We start from the raw sequence: 17,768 nt of genomic DNA on the forward strand, positions 1-17,768 counted from the left end.
TATTTGTTTCTTCACATTCACTGTGCAGATTTTGCACACTAACTGTTAAAGAAAATAAATCTGGAGAGGAATAGGGTGGCTATTGGGGAGGAGGAGGCCACAGTACAGGGTGGGCCATTCATATGGATACACCTTAATTTGGCTATTTATATGGTTACATAAGTTTATGTGAATGGTGAAATTAACAAACAAAAACACCACTATTGGTCTGACACTAACCTACATTGGATAGATCACTCCAAGACTGTTGGAACAAAAAAATTGATGGTATGATGTTGTATATGGGGTGTATACATAGATCAGGTGTATCCATATAAATGGCCCACCCTGTAGTATTCTTTAGTTTTGCAATGTGTAATATTTTATATCTTTCATTGTATGCGTAAATGCATGTATGTTGTTTTCTCTTTTTCTGTGTTGTCTCTCTTCTGTTTTCTTACAGATGGCGGGCGACAAATGTTTTTCATGGTGAAGAAGAGTTGTGCATGTGAATTGTTATGGCAGTGGCAGTTGGGCGTATTTGTTTTTTCACATTCACTGTGCAGGTTTTGCACACTAACTGTTATATAAAATAAATCTGGAGAGGAATAGGGTGGCTATTGGGGAGGAGGAGGCCACAGTACAGGGTGGGCCATTCATATGGATACACCTTAATTTGGCTATTTATATGGTTACATAATTTTATGTGAATGGTGAAATTAACAAACAAAACCACCACTATTGGTCTGACACTAACCCACATTGGATAGATCCCTCCAAGACTGTTGGAACAAAAAAATTGATGGTATGATGTTCTATATGGGGTGTATACATAGATCAGGTGTATCCATATAAATGGCCCACCCTGTAGTATCCTTTAGTTTTACAAATGTGTAATATTTTATATCTTTCATTGTGTGCGCAAATGCATGTATGTTGTTTTCTCTTATTCTGTGTTGTCTCTCTTCTGTTTTCTTACAGATGGCGGGCGACAAATGTTTTTCATGGTGAAGAAGAGTTGTGCATGTGAATTGTTATGGCGGTGGCAGTTGGGCGTATTTGTTTTTTCACATTCACTGTGCAGGTTTTGCACACTAACTGTTAAAGAAAATAAATCTGGAGAGGAATAGGGTGGCTATTGGGGAGGAGGAGGCCACAGTACAGGGTGGGCCATTCATATGGATACACCTTAATTTGGCTATTTATATGGTTACATAAGTTTATGTGAATGGTGAAATTAACAAACAAAACCACCACTATTGGTCTGACAATAACCCACATTGGATAGATCACTCCAAGACTGTTGGAACAAAAAAATTGATGGTATGATGTTGTATATGGGGTGTATACATAGATCAGGTGTATCCATATAAATGGCCCACCCTGTAGTATTCTTTAGTTTTGCAATGTGTAATATTTTATATCTTCCATTGTATGTGTAAATGCATGTATGCTGTTTTCTCTTTTTCTGTGTTGTCTCTCTTCTGTTTTCTTACAGATGGCGGCCGGTCGACAAGTATTTTTCATGTTGAAGAGGAGTTTGGCATTGGGTTTGTTATAACATGTATTTGTTCTTTCTCCTTGCAACTTTCTTACTCTTTTTGTCTGACTTTTTTTCTCTTTTTCAGTATGATATGTATGCATATATAAACAATCTTTTTTTACAGGTCACTTTGTGTGCATTTCATGGGTAGTAGTTTATATCTGTTATTGAATGTGGTAATGCATGTAAATTGGTATCTCTTTTTTTTTGTGTTGTCACTCTTCTGTTTTCTTACAGATAGTGGTCGACAAGTGTTTTTCATGGTGAAGAAGAGTTGTGCATGTGAATTGTTATGGCGGTGGCAGTTGGGCGTATTTGTTTCTTCACATTCACTGTGCAGATTTTGCACACTAACTGTTAAAGAAGATAAATCTGGAGAGGAATAGGGTGGCTATTGGGGAGGAGGATGCCACAGTACAGGGTGGGCCATTCATATGGATACACCTTAATTTGGCTATTTATATGGTTACATAAGTTTATGTGAATGGTGAAATTAACAAACAAAACCACCACTATTGGTCTGACACTAACCCACATTGGATAGATCACTCCAACACTGTTGGAACAAAAAAATTGATGGTATGATGTTGTATATGGGGTGTATACATAGATCAGGTGTATCCATATAAATGGCCCACCCTGTAGTATCCTTTAGTTTTACAAATGTGTAATATTTTATATCTTTCATTGTATGCGTAAATGCATGTATGTTGTTTTCTCTTTTTCTGTGTTGTCTCTCTTCTGTTTTCTTACAGATGGCGGTCGACAAATGTTTTTCATGGTGAAGAAGAGTTGTACATGTGAATTGTTATGGCGGTGGCAGTTGGGCGTATTTGTTTTTTCACATTCACTGTGCAGGTTTTGCACACTAACTGCTAAAGAAAATAAATCTGGAGAGGAATAGGGTGGCTATTGGGGAGGAGGAGGCCACAGTACAGGGTGGGCCATTCATATGGATACACCTTAATTTGGCTATTTATATGGTTACATAAGTTTATGTGAATGGTGAAATTAACAAACAAAACCACCACTATTGGTCTGACACTAACCCACATTGGATAGATCACTCCAAGACTGTTGGAACAAAAAAAATGATGGTATGATGTTGTATATGGGGTGTATACATAGATCAGGTGTATCCATATAAATGGCCCACCCTGTAGTATTCTTTAGTTTTGCAATGTGTAATATTTTATATCTTCCATTGTATGTGTAAATGCATGTATGCTGTTTTCTCTTTTTCTGTGTTGTCTCTCTTCTGTTTTCTTACAGATGGCGGCCGGTCGACAAGTATTTTTCATGTTGAAAAGGAGTTTGGCATTGGGTTTGTTATAACATGTATTTGTTCTTTCTCCTTGCAACTTTCTTACTCTTTTTGTCTGACTTTTTTTCTCTTTTTCAGTATGATATGTATGCATATATAAACAATCTTTTTTTACAGGTCACTTTGTGTGCATTTCATGGGTAGTATTTTATATCTGTTATTGAATGTGGTAATGCATGTAAATTGGTATCTCTTTTTTTGTGTTGTCTCTCTTCTGTTTTCCCACAGATGGCGGTCGACAAATGTTTTTCATGGTGAAGAAGAGTTGTGCATGTGAATTGTTATGGCGGTGGCAGTTGGGCGTATTTGTTTTTTCACATTCACTGTGCAGGTTTTGCACACTAACTGCTAAAGAAAATAAATCTGGAGAGGAATAGGGTGGCTATTGGGGAGGAGGAGGCCACAGTACAGGGTGGGCCATTCATATGGATACACCTTAATTTGGCTATTTATATGGTTACATAAGTTTATGTGAATGGTGAAATTAACAAACAAAACCACCACTATTGGTCTGACACTAACCCACATTGGATAGATCACTCCAAGACTGTTGGAACAAAAAAATTGATGGTATGATGTTGTATATGGGGTGTATACATAGATCAGGTGTATCCATATAAATGGCCCACCCTGTAGTATTCTTTAGTTTTGCAATGTGTAATATTTTATATCTTCCATTGTATGTGTAAATGCATGTATGCTGTTTTCTCTTTTTCTGTGTTGTCTCTCTTCTGTTTTCTTACAGATGGCGGCCGGTCGACAAGTATTTTTCATGTTGAAGAGGAGTTTGGCATTGGGTTTGTTATAACATGTATTTGTTGTTTCTCCTTGCAACTTTCTTACTCTTTTTGTCTGACTTTTTTTCTCTTTTTCAGTATGATATGTATGCATATATAAACAATCTTTTTTTACAGGTCACTTTGTGTGCATTTCATGGGTTGTATTTTATATCTGTTATTGAATGTGGTAATGCATGTAAATTGGTATCTCTTTTTTTGTGTTGTCACTCTTCTGTTTTCTTACAGATAGCGGTCGACAAGTGTTTTTCATAGTGAAGAAGAGTTGTGCATGTGAATTGTTATGGCGGTGGCAGTTGGGCGTATTTGTTTCTTCACATTCACTGTGCAGATTTTGCACACTAACTGTTAAAGAAAATAAATCTGGAGAGGAATAGGGTGGCTATTGGGGAGGAGGAGGCCACAGTACAGGGTGGGCCATTCATATGGATACACCTTAATTTGGCTATTTATATGGTTACATAAGTTTATGTGAATGGTGAAATTAACAAACAAAACCACCACTATTGGTCTGACACTAACCCACATTGGATAGATCCCTCCAAGACTGTTGGAACAAAAAAATTGATGGTATGACGTTGTATATGGGGTGTATACATAGATCAGGTGTATCCATATAAATGGCCCACCCTGTAGTATCCTTTAGTTTTACAAATGTGTAATATTTTATATCTTTCATTGTATGCGTAAATGCATGTATGTTGTTTTCTCTTTTTCTGTGTTGTCTCTCTTCTGTTTTCTTACAGATGGCGGTCAACAAATGTTTTTCATGGTGAAGAAGAGTTGTGCATGTGAATTGTTATGGCGGTGGCAGTTGGGCGTATTTGTTTTTTCACATTCACTGTGCAGGTTTTGCACACTAACTGCTAAAGAAAATAAATCTGGAGAGGAATAGGGTGGCTATTGGGGAGGAGGAGGCCACAGTACAGGGTGGGCCATTCATATGGATACACCTTAATTTGGCTATTTATATGGTTACATAATTTTATGTGAATGGTGAAATTAACAAACAAAACCACCACTATTGGTCTGACACTAACCCACATTGGATAGATCCCTCCAAGACTGTTGGAACAAAAAAATTGATGGTATGATGTTGTATATGGGGTGTATACATAGATCAGGTGTATCCATATAAATGGCCCACCCTGTAGTATTCTTTAGTTTTGCAATGTGTAATATTTTATATCTTCCATTGTATGTGTAAATGCATGTATGCTGTTTTCTCTTTTTCTGTGTTGTCTCTCTTCTGTTTTCTTACAGATGGCGGCCGGTCAACAAGTATTTTTCATGTTGAAGAGGAGTTTGGCATTGTGTTTGTTATAACATGTATTTGTTCTTTCTCCTTGCAACTTTCTTACTCTTTTTGTCTGACTTTTTTTCTCTTTTTCAGTATGATATGTATGCATATATAAACAATCTTTTTTTACAGGTCACTTTGTGTGCATTTCATGGGTAGTATTTTATATCTGTTATTGAATGTGGTAATGCATGTAAATTGGTATCTCTTTTTTTGTGTTGTCACTCTTCTGTTTTCTTACAGATAGCGGTCGACAAGTGTTTTTCATGGTGAAGAAGAGTTGTGCATGTGAATTGTTATGGCGGTGGCAGTTGGGCGTATTTGTTTCTTCACATTCACTGTGCAGATTTTGCACACTAACTGTTAAAGAAAATAAATCTGGAGAGGAATAGGGTGGCTATTGGGGAGGAGGAGGCCACAGTACAGGGTGTGCCATTCATATGGATACACCTTAATTTGGCTATTTATATGGTTACATAATTTTATGTGAATGGTGAAATTACCAAACAAAACCACCACTATTGGTCTGACACTAACCCACATTGGATAGATCCCTCCAAGACTGTTGGAACAAAAAAATTGATGGTATGATGTTGTATATGGGGTGTATACATAGATCAGGTGTATCCATATAAATGGCCCACCCTGTAGTATCCTTTAGTTTTGCAATGTGTAATATTTTATATCTTCCATTGTATGTGTAAATGCATGTATGCTGTTTTCTCTTTTTCTGTGTTGTCTCTCTTCTGTTTTCTTACAGATGGCGGGCGACAAATGTTTTTCATGGTGAAGAAGAGTTGTGCATGTGAATTGTTATGGCAGTGGCAGTTGGGCGTATTTGTTTTTTCACATTCACTGTGCAGGTTTTGCACACTAACTGTTATAGAAAATAAATCTGGAGAGGAATAGGGTGGCTATTGGGGAGGAGGAGGCCACAGTACAGGGTGGGCCATTCATATGGATACACCTTAATTTGGCTATTTATATGGTTACATAATTTTATGTGAATGGCGAAATTAACAAACAAAACCACCACTATTGGTCTGACACTAACCCACATTGGATAGATCCCTCCAAGACTGTTGGAACAAAAAAATTGATGGTATGATGTTGTATATGGGGTGTATACATAGATCAGGTGTATCCATATAAATGGCCCACCCTGTAGTATCCTTTAGTTTTACAAATGTGTAATATTTTATATCTTTCATTGTGTTACAGCAAATGCATGTATGTTGTTTTCTCTTTTTCTGTGTTGTCTCTCTTCTGTTTTCTTACAGATGGCGGGCGACAAATGTTTTTCATGGTGAAGAAGAGTTGTGCATGTGAATTGTTATGGCGGTGGCAGTTGGGCGTATTTGTTTTTTCACATTCACTGTGCAGGTTTTGCACACTAACTGTTAAAGAAAATAAATCTGGAGAGGAATAGGGTGGCTATTGGGGAGGAGGAGGCCACAGTACAGGGTGGGCCATTCATATGGATACACCTTAATTTGGCTATTTATATGGTTACATAAGTTTATGTGAATGGTGAAATTAACAAACAAAACCACCACTATTGGTCTGACACTAACCCACATTGGATAGATCACTCCAAGACTGTTGGAACAAAAAAATTGATGGTATGATGTTGTATATGGGGTGTATACATAGATCAGGTGTATCCATATAAATGGCCCACCCTGTAGTATTCTTTAGTTTTGCAATGTGTAATATTTTATATCTTCCATTGTATGTGTAAATGCATGTATGCTGTTTTCTCTTTTTCTGTGTTGTCTCTCTTCTGTTTTCTTACAGATGGCGGCCGGTCGACAAGTATTTTTCATGTTGAAGAGGAGTTTGGCATTGGGTTTGTTATAACATGTATTTGTTCTTTCTCCTTGCAACTTTCTTACTCTTTTTGTCTGACTTTTTTTCTCTTTTTCAGTATGATATGTATGCATATATAAACAATCTTTTTTTTACAGGTCACTTTGTGTGCATTTCATGGGTAGTAGTTTATATCTGTTATTGAATGTGGTAATGCATGTAAATTGGTATCTCTTTTTTTTTGTGTTGTCACTCTTCTGTTTTCTTACATATAGTGGTCGACAAGTGTTTTTCATGGTGAAGAAGAGTTGTGCATGTGAATTGTTATGGCGGTGGCAGTTGGGCGTATTTGTTTCTTCACATTCACTGTGCAGATTTTGCACACTAACTGTTAAAGAAGATAAATCTGGAGAGGAATAGGGTGGCTATTGGGGAGGAGGATGCCACAGTACAGGGTGGGCCATTCATATGGATACACCTTAATTTGGCTATTTATATGGTTACATAATTTTATGTGAATGGTGAAATTAACAAACAAAACCACCACTATTGGTCTGACACTAACCCACATTGGATAGATCACTCCAAGACTGTTGGAACAAAAAAATTGATGGTATGATGTTGTATATGGGGTGTATACATAGATCAGGTGTATCCATATAAATGGCCCACCCTGTAGTATTCTTTAGTTTTGCAATGTGTAATATTTTATATCTTCCATTGTATGTGTAAATGCATGTATGCTGTTTTCTCTTTTTCTGTGTTGTCTCTCTTCTGTTTTCTTACAGATGGCGGCCGGTCGACAAGTATTTTTCATGTTGAAAAGGAGTTTGGCATTGGGTTTGTTATAACATGTATTTGTTCTTTCTCCTTGCAACTTTCTTACTCTTTTTGTCTGACTTTTTTTCTCTTTTTCAGTATGATATGTATGCATATATAAACAATCTTTTTTTACAGGTCACTTTGTGTGCATTTCATGGGTAGTATTTTATATCTGTTATTGAATGTGGTAATGCATGTAAATTGGTATCTCTTTTTTTGTGTTGTCTCTCTTCTGTTTTCCCACAGATGGCGGTCGACAAATGTTTTTCATGGTGAAGAAGAGTTGTGCATGTAAATTGTTATGGCGGTGGCAGTTGGGCGTATTTGTTTTTTCACATTCACTGTGCAGGTTTTGCACACTAACTGCTAAAGAAAATAAATCTGGAGAGGAATAGGGTGGCTATTGGGGAGGAGGAGGCCACAGTACAGGGTGGGCCATTCATATGGATACACCTTAATTTGGCTATTTATATGGTTACATAAGTTTATGTGAATGGTGAAATTAACAAACAAAACCACCACTATTGGTCTGACACTAACCCACATTGGATAGATCACTCCAAGACTGTTGGAACAAAAAAATTGATGGTATGATGTTGTATATGGGGTGTATACATAGATCAGGTGTATCCATATAAATGGCCCACCCTGTAGTATTCTTTAGTTTTGCAATGTGTAATATTTTATATCTTCCATTGTATGTGTAAATGCATGTATGCTGTTTTCTCTTTTTCTGTGTTGTCTCTCTTCTGTTTTCTTACAGATGGCGGCCGGTCGACAAGTATTTTTCATGTTGAAGAGGAGTTTGGCATTGGGTTTGTTATAACATGTATTTGTTGTTTCTCCTTGCAACTTTCTTACTCTTTTTGTCTGACTTTTTTTCTCTTTTTCAGTATGATATGTATGCATATATAAACAATCTTTTTTTACAGGTCACTTTGTGTGCATTTCATGGGTAGTATTTTATATCTGTTATTGAATGTGGTAATGCATGTAAATTGGTATCTCTTTTTTTGTGTTGTCACTCTTCTGTTTTCTTACAGATAGCGGTCGACAAGTGTTTTTCATAGTGAAGAAGAGTTGTGCATGTGAATTGTTATGGCGGTGGCAGTTGGGCGTATTTGTTTCTTCACATTCACTGTGCAGATTTTGCACACTAACTGTTAAAGAAAATAAATCTGGAGAGGAATAGGGTGGCTATTGGGGAGGAGGAGGCCACAGTACAGGGTGGGCCATTCATATGGATACACCTTAATTTGGCTATTTATATGGTTACATAAGTTTATGTGAATGGTGAAATTAACAAACAAAACCACCACTATTGGTCTGACACTAACCCACATTGGATAGATCCCTCCAAGACTGTTGGAACAAAAAAATTGATGGTATGACGTTGTATATGGGGTGTATACATAGATCAGGTGTATCCATATAAATGGCCCACCCTGTAGTATCCTTTAGTTTTACAAATGTGTAATATTTTATATCTTTCATTGTATGCGTAAATGCATGTATGTTGTTTTCTCTTTTTCTGTGTTGTCTCTCTTCTGTTTTCTTACAGATGGCGGTCAACAAATGTTTTTCATGGTGAAGAAGAGTTGTGCATGTGAATTGTTATGGTGGTGGCAGTTGGGTGTATTTGTTTTCTCACATTCACTGTGCAGGTTTTGCACACTAACTGCTAAAGAAAATAAATCTGGAGAGGAATAGGGTGGCTATTGGGGAGGAGGAGGCCACAGTACAGGGTGGGCCATTCATATGGATACACCTTAATTTGGCTATTTATATGGTTACATAATTTTATGTGAATGGTGAAATTAACAAACAAAACCACCACTATTGGTCTGACACTAACCCACATTGGATAGATCCCTCCAAGACTGTTGGAACAAAAAAATTGATGGTATGATGTTGTATATGGGGTGTATACATAGATCAGGTGTATCCATATAAATGGCCCACCCTGTAGTATTCTTTAGTTTTGCAATGTGTAATATTTTATATCTTCCATTGTATGTGTAAATGCATGTATGCTGTTTTCTCTTTTTCTGTGTTGTCTCTCTTCTGTTTTCTTACAGATGGCGGCCGGTCAACAAGTATTTTTCATGTTGAAGAGGAGTTTGGCATTGGGTTTGTTATAACATGTATTTGTTCTTTCTCCTTGCAACTTTCTTACTCTTTTTGTCTGACTTTTTTTCTCTTTTTCAGTATGATATGTATGCATATATAAACAATCTTTTTTTACAGGTCACTTTGTGTGCATTTCATGGGTAGTATTTTATATCTGTTATTGAATGTGGTAATGCATGTAAATTGGTATCTCTTTTTTTGTGTTGTCACTCTTCTGTTTTCTTACAGATAGCGGTCGACAAGTGTTTTTCATGGTGAAGAAGAGTTGTGCATGTGAATTGTTATGGCGGTGGCAGTTGGGCGTATTTGTTTCTTCACATTCACTGTGCAGATTTTGCACACTAACTGTTAAAGAAAATAAATCTGGAGAGGAATAGGGTGGCTATTGGGGAGGAGGAGGCCACAGTACAGGGTGTGCCATTCATATGGATACACCTTAATTTGGCTATTTATATGGTTACATAATTTTATGTGAATGGTGAAATTACCAAACAAAACCACCACTATTGGTCTGACACTAACCCACATTGGATAGATCCCTCCAAGACTGTTGGAACAAAAAAATTGATGGTATGATGTTGTATATGGGGTGTATACATAGATCAGGTGTATCCATATAAATGGCCCACCCTGTAGTATCCTTTAGTTTTACAAATGTGTAATATTTTATATCTTTCATTGTGTTACAGCAAATGCATGTATGTTGTTGTCTCTTTTTCTGTGTTGTCTCTCTTCTGTTTTCTTACAGATGGCGGGCGACAAATGTTTTTCATGGTGAAGAAGAGTTGTGCATGTGAATTGTTATGGCGGTGGCAGTTGGGCGTATTTGTTTTTTCACATTCACTGTGCAGGTTTTGCACACTAACTGTTAAAGAAAATAAATCTGGAGAGGAATAGGGTGGCTATTGGGGAGGAGGAGGCCACAGTACAGGGTGGGCCATTCATATGGATACACCTTAATTTGGCTATTTATATGGTTACATAAGTTTATGTGAATGGTGAAATTAACAAACAAAACCACCACTATTGGTCTGACACTAACCCACATTGGATAGATCACTCCAAGACTGTTGGAACAAAAAAATTGATGGTATGATGTTGTATATGGGGTGTATACATAGATCAGGTGTATCCATATAAATGGCCCACCCTGTAGTATTCTTTAGTTTTGCAATGTGTAATATTTTATATCTTCCATTGTATGTGTAAATGCATGTATGCTGTTTTCTCTTTTTCTGTGTTGTCTCTCTTCTGTTTTCTTACAGATGGCGGCCGGTCGACAAGTATTTTTCATGTTGAAGAGGAGTTTGGCATTGGGTTTGTTATAACATGTATTTGTTCTTTCTCCTTGCAACTTTCTTACTCTTTTTGTCTGACTTTTTTTCTCTTTTTCAGTATGATATGTATGCATATATAAACAATCTTTTTTTACAGGTCACTTTGTGTGCATTTCATGGGTAGTAGTTTATATCTGTTATTGAATGTGGTAATGCATGTAAATTGGTATCTCTTTTTTTTTGTGTTGTCACTCTTCTGTTTTCTTACATATAGTGGTCGACAAGTGTTTTTCATGGTGAAGAAGAGTTGTGCATGTGAATTGTTATGGCGGTGGCAGTTGGGCGTATTTGTTTCTTCACATTCACTGTGCAGATTTTGCACACTAACTGTTAAAGAAGATAAATCTGGAGAGGAATAGGGTGGCTATTGGGGAGGAGGATGCCACAGTACAGGGTGGGCCATTCATATGGATACACCTTAATTTGGCTATTTATATGGTTACATAATTTTATGTGAATGGTGAAATTAACAAACAAAACCACCACTATTGGTCTGACACTAACCCACATTGGATAGATCACTCCAAGACTGTTGGAACAAAAAAATTGATGGTATGATGTTGTATATGGGGTGTATACATAGATCAGGTGTATCCATATAAATGGCCCACCCTGTAGTATTCTTTAGTTTTGCAATGTGTAATATTTTATATCTTCCATTGTATGTGTAAATGCATGTATGCTGTTTTCTCTTTTTCTGTGTTGTCTCTCTTCTGTTTTCTTACAGATGGCGGCCGGTCGACAAGTATTTTTCATGTTGAAAAGGAGTTTGGCATTGGGTTTGTTATAACATGTATTTGTTCTTTCTCCTTGCAACTTTCTTACTCTTTTTGTCTGACTTTTTTTCTCTTTTTCAGTATGATATGTATGCATATATAAACAATCTTTTTTTACAGGTCACTTTGTGTGCATTTCATGGGTAGTATTTTATATCTGTTATTGAATGTGGTAATGCATGTAAATTGGTATCTCTTTTTTTGTGTTGTCTCTCTTCTGTTTTCCCACAGATGGCGGTCGACAAATGTTTTTCATGGTGAAGAAGAGTTGTGCATGTGAATTGTTATGGCGGTGGCAGTTGGGCGTATTTGTTTTTTCACATTCACTGTGCAGGTTTTGCACACTAACTGCTAAAGAAAATAAATCTGGAGAGGAATAGGGTGGCTATTGGGGAGGAGGAGGCCACAGTACAGGGTGGGCCATTCATATGGATACACCTTAATTTGGCTATTTATATGGTTACATAAGTTTATGTGAATGGTGAAATTAACAAACAAAACCACCACTATTGGTCTGACACTAACCCACATTGGATAGATCACTCCAAGACTGTTGGAACAAAAAAATTGATGGTATGATGTTGTATATGGGGTGTATACATAGATCAGGTGTATCCATATAAATGGCCCACCCTGTAGTATTCTTTAGTTTTGCAATGTGTAATATTTTATATCTTCCATTGTATGTGTAAATGCATGTATGCTGTTTTCTCTTTTTCTGTGTTGTCTCTCTTCTGTTTTCTTACAGATGGCGGCCGGTCGACAAGTATTTTTCATGTTGAAAAGGAGTTTGGCATTGGGTTTGTTATAACATGTATTTGTTGTTTCTCCTTGCAACTTTCTTACTCTTTTTGTCTGACTTTTTTTCTCTTTTTCAGTATGATATGTATGCATATATAAACAATCTTTTTTTACAGGTCACTTTGTGTGCATTTCATGGGTAGTATTTTATATCTGTTATTGAATGTGGTAATGCATGTAAATTGGTATCTCTTTTTTTGTGTTGTCTCTCTTCTGTTTTCCCACAGATGGCGGTCGACAAATGTTTTTCATGGTGAAGAAGAGTTGTGCATGTGAATTGTTATGGCGGTGGCAGTTGGGCGTATTTGTTTTTTCACATTCACTGTGCAGGTTTTGCACACTAACTGCTAAAGAAAATAAATCTGGAGAGGAATAGGGTGGCTATTGGGGAGGAGGAGGCCACAGTACAGGGTGGGCCATTCATATGGATACACCTTAATTTGGCTATTTATATGGTTACATAAGTTTATGTGAATGGTGAAATTAACAAACAAAACCACCACTATTGGTCTGACACTAACCCACATTGGATAGATCACTCCAAGACTGTTGGAACAAAAAAATTGATGGTATGATGTTGTATATGGGGTGTATACATAGATCAGGTGTATCCATATAAATGGCCCACCCTGTAGTATTCTTTAGTTTTGCAATGTGTAATATTTTATATCTTCCATTGTATGTGTAAATGCATGTATGCTGTTTTCTCTTTTTCTGTGTTGTCTCTCTTCTGTTTTCTTACAGATGGCGGCCGGTCGACAAGTATTTTTCATGTTGAAGAGGAGTTTGGCATTGGGTTTGTTATAACATGTATTTGTTGTTTCTCCTTGCAACTTTCTTACTCTTTTTGTCTGACTTTTTTTCTCTTTTTCAGTATGATATGTATGCATATATAAACAATCTTTTTTTACAGGTCACTTTGTGTGCATTTCATGGGTAGTATTTTATATCTGTTATTGAATGTGGTAATGCATGTAAATTGGTATCTCTTTTTTTGTGTTGTCACTCTTCTGTTTTCTTACAGATAGCGGTCGACAAGTGTTTTTCATAGTGAAGAAGAGTTGTGCATGTGAATTGTTATGGCGGTGGCAGTTGGGCGTATTTGTTTCTTCACATTCACTGTGCAGATTTTGCACACTAACTGTTAAAGAAAATAAATCTGGAGAGGAATAGGGTGGCTATTGGGGAGGAGGAGGCCACAGTACAGGGTGGGCCATTCATATGGATACACCTTAATTTGGCTATTTATATGGTTACATAAGTTTATGTGAATGGTGAAATTAACAAACAAAACCACCACTATTGGTCTGACACTAACCCACATTGGATAGATCCCTCCAAGACTGTTGGAACAAAAAAATTGATGGTATGACGTTGTATATGGGGTGTATACATAGATCAGGTGTATCCATATAAATGGCCCACCCTGTAGTATCCTTTAGTTTTACAAATGTGTAATATTTTATATCTTTCATTGTATGCGTAAATGCATGTATGTTGTTTTCTCTTTTTCTGTGTTGTCTCTCTTCTGTTTTCTTACAGATGGCGGTCAACAAATGTTTTTCATGGTGAAGAAGAGTTGTGCATGTGAATTGTTATGGCGGTGGCAGTTGGGCGTATTTGTTTTTTCACATTCACTGTGCAGGTTTTGCACACTAACTGCTAAAGAAAATAAATCTGGAGAGGAATAGGGTGGCTATTGGGGAGGAGGAGGCCACAGTACAGGGTGGGCCATTCATATGGATACACCTTAATTTGGCTATTTATATGGTTACATAATTTTATGTGAATGGTGAAATTAACAAACAAAACCACCACTATTGGTCTGACACTAACCCACATTGGATAGATCCCTCCAAGACTGTTGGAACAAAAAAATTGATGGTATGATGTTGTATATGGGGTGTATACATAGATCAGGTGTATCCATATAAATGGCCCACCCTGTAGTATTCTTTAGTTTTGCAATGTGTAATATTTTATATCTTCCATTGTATGTGTAAATGCATGTATGCTGTTTTCTCTTTTTCTGTGTTGTCTCTCTTCTGTTTTCTTACAGATGGCGGCCGGTCAACAAGTATTTTTCATGTTGAAGAGGAGTTTGGCATTGGGTTTGTTATAACATGTATTTGTTCTTTCTCCTTGCAACTTTCTTACTCTTTTTGTCTGACTTTTTTTCTCTTTTTCAGTATGATATGTATGCATATATAAACAATCTTTTTTTACAGGTCACTTTGTGTGCATTTCATGGGTAGTATTTTATATCTGTTATTGAATGTGGTAATGCATGTAAATTGGTATCTCTTTTTTTGTGTTGTCACTCTTCTGTTTTCTTACAGATAGCGGTCGACAAGTGTTTTTCATGGTGAAGAAGAGTTGTGCATGTGAATTGTTATGGCGGTGGCAGTTGGGCGTATTTGTTTCTTCACATTCACTGTGCAGATTTTGCACACTAACTGTTAAAGAAAATAAATCTGGAGAGGAATAGGGTGGCTATTGGGGAGGAGGAGGCCACAGTACAGGGTGTGCCATTCATATGGATACACCTTAGTTTGGCTATTTATATGGTTACATAATTTTATGTGAATGGTGAAATTACCAAACAAAACCACCACTATTGGTCTGACACTAACCCACATTGGATAGATCCCTCCAAGACTGTTGGAACAAAAAAATTGATGGTATGATGTTGTATATGGGGTGTATACATAGATCAGGTGTATCCATATAAATGGCCCACCCTGTAGTATCCTTTAGTTTTGCAATGTGTAATATTTTATATCTTCCATTGTATGTGTAAATGCATGTATGCTGTTTTCTCTTTTTCTGTGTTGTCTCTCTTCTGTTTTCTTACAGATGGCGGGCGACAAATGTTTTTCATGGTGAAGAAGAGTTGTGCATGTGAATTGTTATGGCAGTGGCAGTTGGGCGTATTTGTTTTTTCACATTCACTGTGCAGGTTTTGCACACTAACTGTTATAGAAAATAAATCTGGAGAGGAATAGGGTGGCTATTGGGGAGGAGGAGGCCACAGTACAGGGTGGGCCATTCATATGGATACACCTTAATTTGGCTATTTATATGGTTACATAATTTTATGTGAATGGTGAAATTAACAAACAAAACCACCACTATTGGTCTGACACTAACCCACATTGGATAGATCCCTCCAAGACTGTTGGAACAAAAAAATTGATGGTATGATGTTGTATATGGGGTGTATACATAGATCAGGTGTATCCATATAAATGGCCCACCCTGTAGTATCCTTTAGTTTTACAAATGTGTAATATTTTATATCTTTCATTGTGTTACAGCAAATGCATGTATGTTGTTTTCTCTTTTTCTGTGTTGTCTCTCTTCTGTTTTCTTACAGATGGCGGGCGACAAATGTTTTTCATGGTGAAGAAGAGTTGTGCATGTGAATTGTTATGGCGGTGGCAGTTGGGCGTATTTGTTTTTTCACATTCACTGTGCAGGTTTTGCACACTAACTGTTAAAGAAAATAAATCTGGAGAGGAATAGGGTGGCTATTGGGGAGGAGGAGGCCACAGTACAGGGTGGGCCATTCATATGGATACACCTTAATTTGGCTATTTATATGGTTACATAAGTTTATGTGAATGGTGAAATTAACAAACAAAACCACCACTATTGGTCTGACACTAACCCACATTGGATAGATCACTCCAAGACTGTTGGAACAAAAAAATTGATGGTATGATGTTGTATATGGGGTGTATACATAGATCAGGTGTATCCATATAAATGGCCCACCCTGTAGTATTCTTTAGTTTTGCAATGTGTAATATTTTATATCTTCCATTGTATGTGTAAATGCATGTATGCTGTTTTCTCTTTTTCTGTGTTGTCTCTCTTCTGTTTTCTTACAGATGGCGGCCGGTCGACAAGTATTTTTCATGTTGAAGAGGAGTTTGGCATTGGGTTTGTTATAACATGTATTTGTTCTTTCTCCTTGCAACTTTCTTACTCTTTTTGTCTGACATTTTTTTCTCTTTTTCAGTATGATATGTATGCATATATAAACAATCTTTTTTTACAGGTCACTTTGTGTGCATTTCATGGGTAGTACTTTATATCTGTTATTGAATGTGGTAATGCATGTAAATTGGTATCTCTTTTTTTGTGTTGTCTCTCTTCTGTTTTCCCACAGATGGCGGTCGACAAATGTTTTTCATGGTGAAGAAGAGTTGTGCATGTGAATTGTTATGGCGGTGGCAGTTGGGCGTATTTGTTTTTTCACATTCACTGTGCAGGTTTTGCACACTAACTGCTAAAGAAAATAAATCTGGAGAGGAATAGGGTGGCTATTGGGGAGGAGGAGGCCACAGTACAGGGTGGGCCATTCATATGGATACACCTTAATTTGGCTATTTATATGGTTACATAAGTTTATGTGAATGGTGAAATTAACAAACAAAACCACCACTATTGGTCTGACACTAACCCACATTGGATAGATCACTCCAAGACTGTTGGAACAAAAAAATTGATGGTATGATGTTGTATATGGGGTGTATACATAGATCAGGTGTATCCATATAAATGGCCCACCCTGTAGTATTCTTTAGTTTTGCAATGTGTAATATTTTATATCTTCCATTGTATGTGTAAATGCATGTATGCTGTTTTCTCTTTTTCTGTGTTGTCTCTCTTCTGTTTTCTTACAGATGGCGGCCGGTCGACAAGTATTTTTCATGTTGAAGAGGAGTTTGGCATTGGGTTTGTTATAACATGTATTTGTTCTTTCTCCTTGCAACTTTCTTACTCTTTTTGTCTGACTTTTTTTTCTCTTTTTCAGTATGATATGTATGCATATATAAACAATCTTTTTTTACAGGTCACTTTGTGTGCATTTCATGGGTAGTACTTTATATCTGTTATTGAATGTGGTAATGCATGTAAATTGGTATCTCTTTTTTTGTGTTGTCTCTCTTCTGTTTTCCCACAGATGGCGGTCGACAAATGTTTTTCATGGTGAAGAAGAGTTGTGCATGTGAATTGTTATGGCGGTGGCAGTTGGGCGTATTTGTTTTTTCACATTCACTGTGCAGGTTTTGCACACTAACTGCTAAAGAAAATAAATCTGGAGAGGAATAGGGTGGCTATTGGGGAGGAGGAGGCCACAG

Source organism: Hyperolius riggenbachi, chromosome 9 (genome assembly GCF_040937935.1).
Source record: "Hyperolius riggenbachi isolate aHypRig1 chromosome 9, aHypRig1.pri, whole genome shotgun sequence".
Taxonomy (NCBI): Eukaryota; Metazoa; Chordata; class Amphibia; order Anura; family Hyperoliidae; genus Hyperolius; species Hyperolius riggenbachi.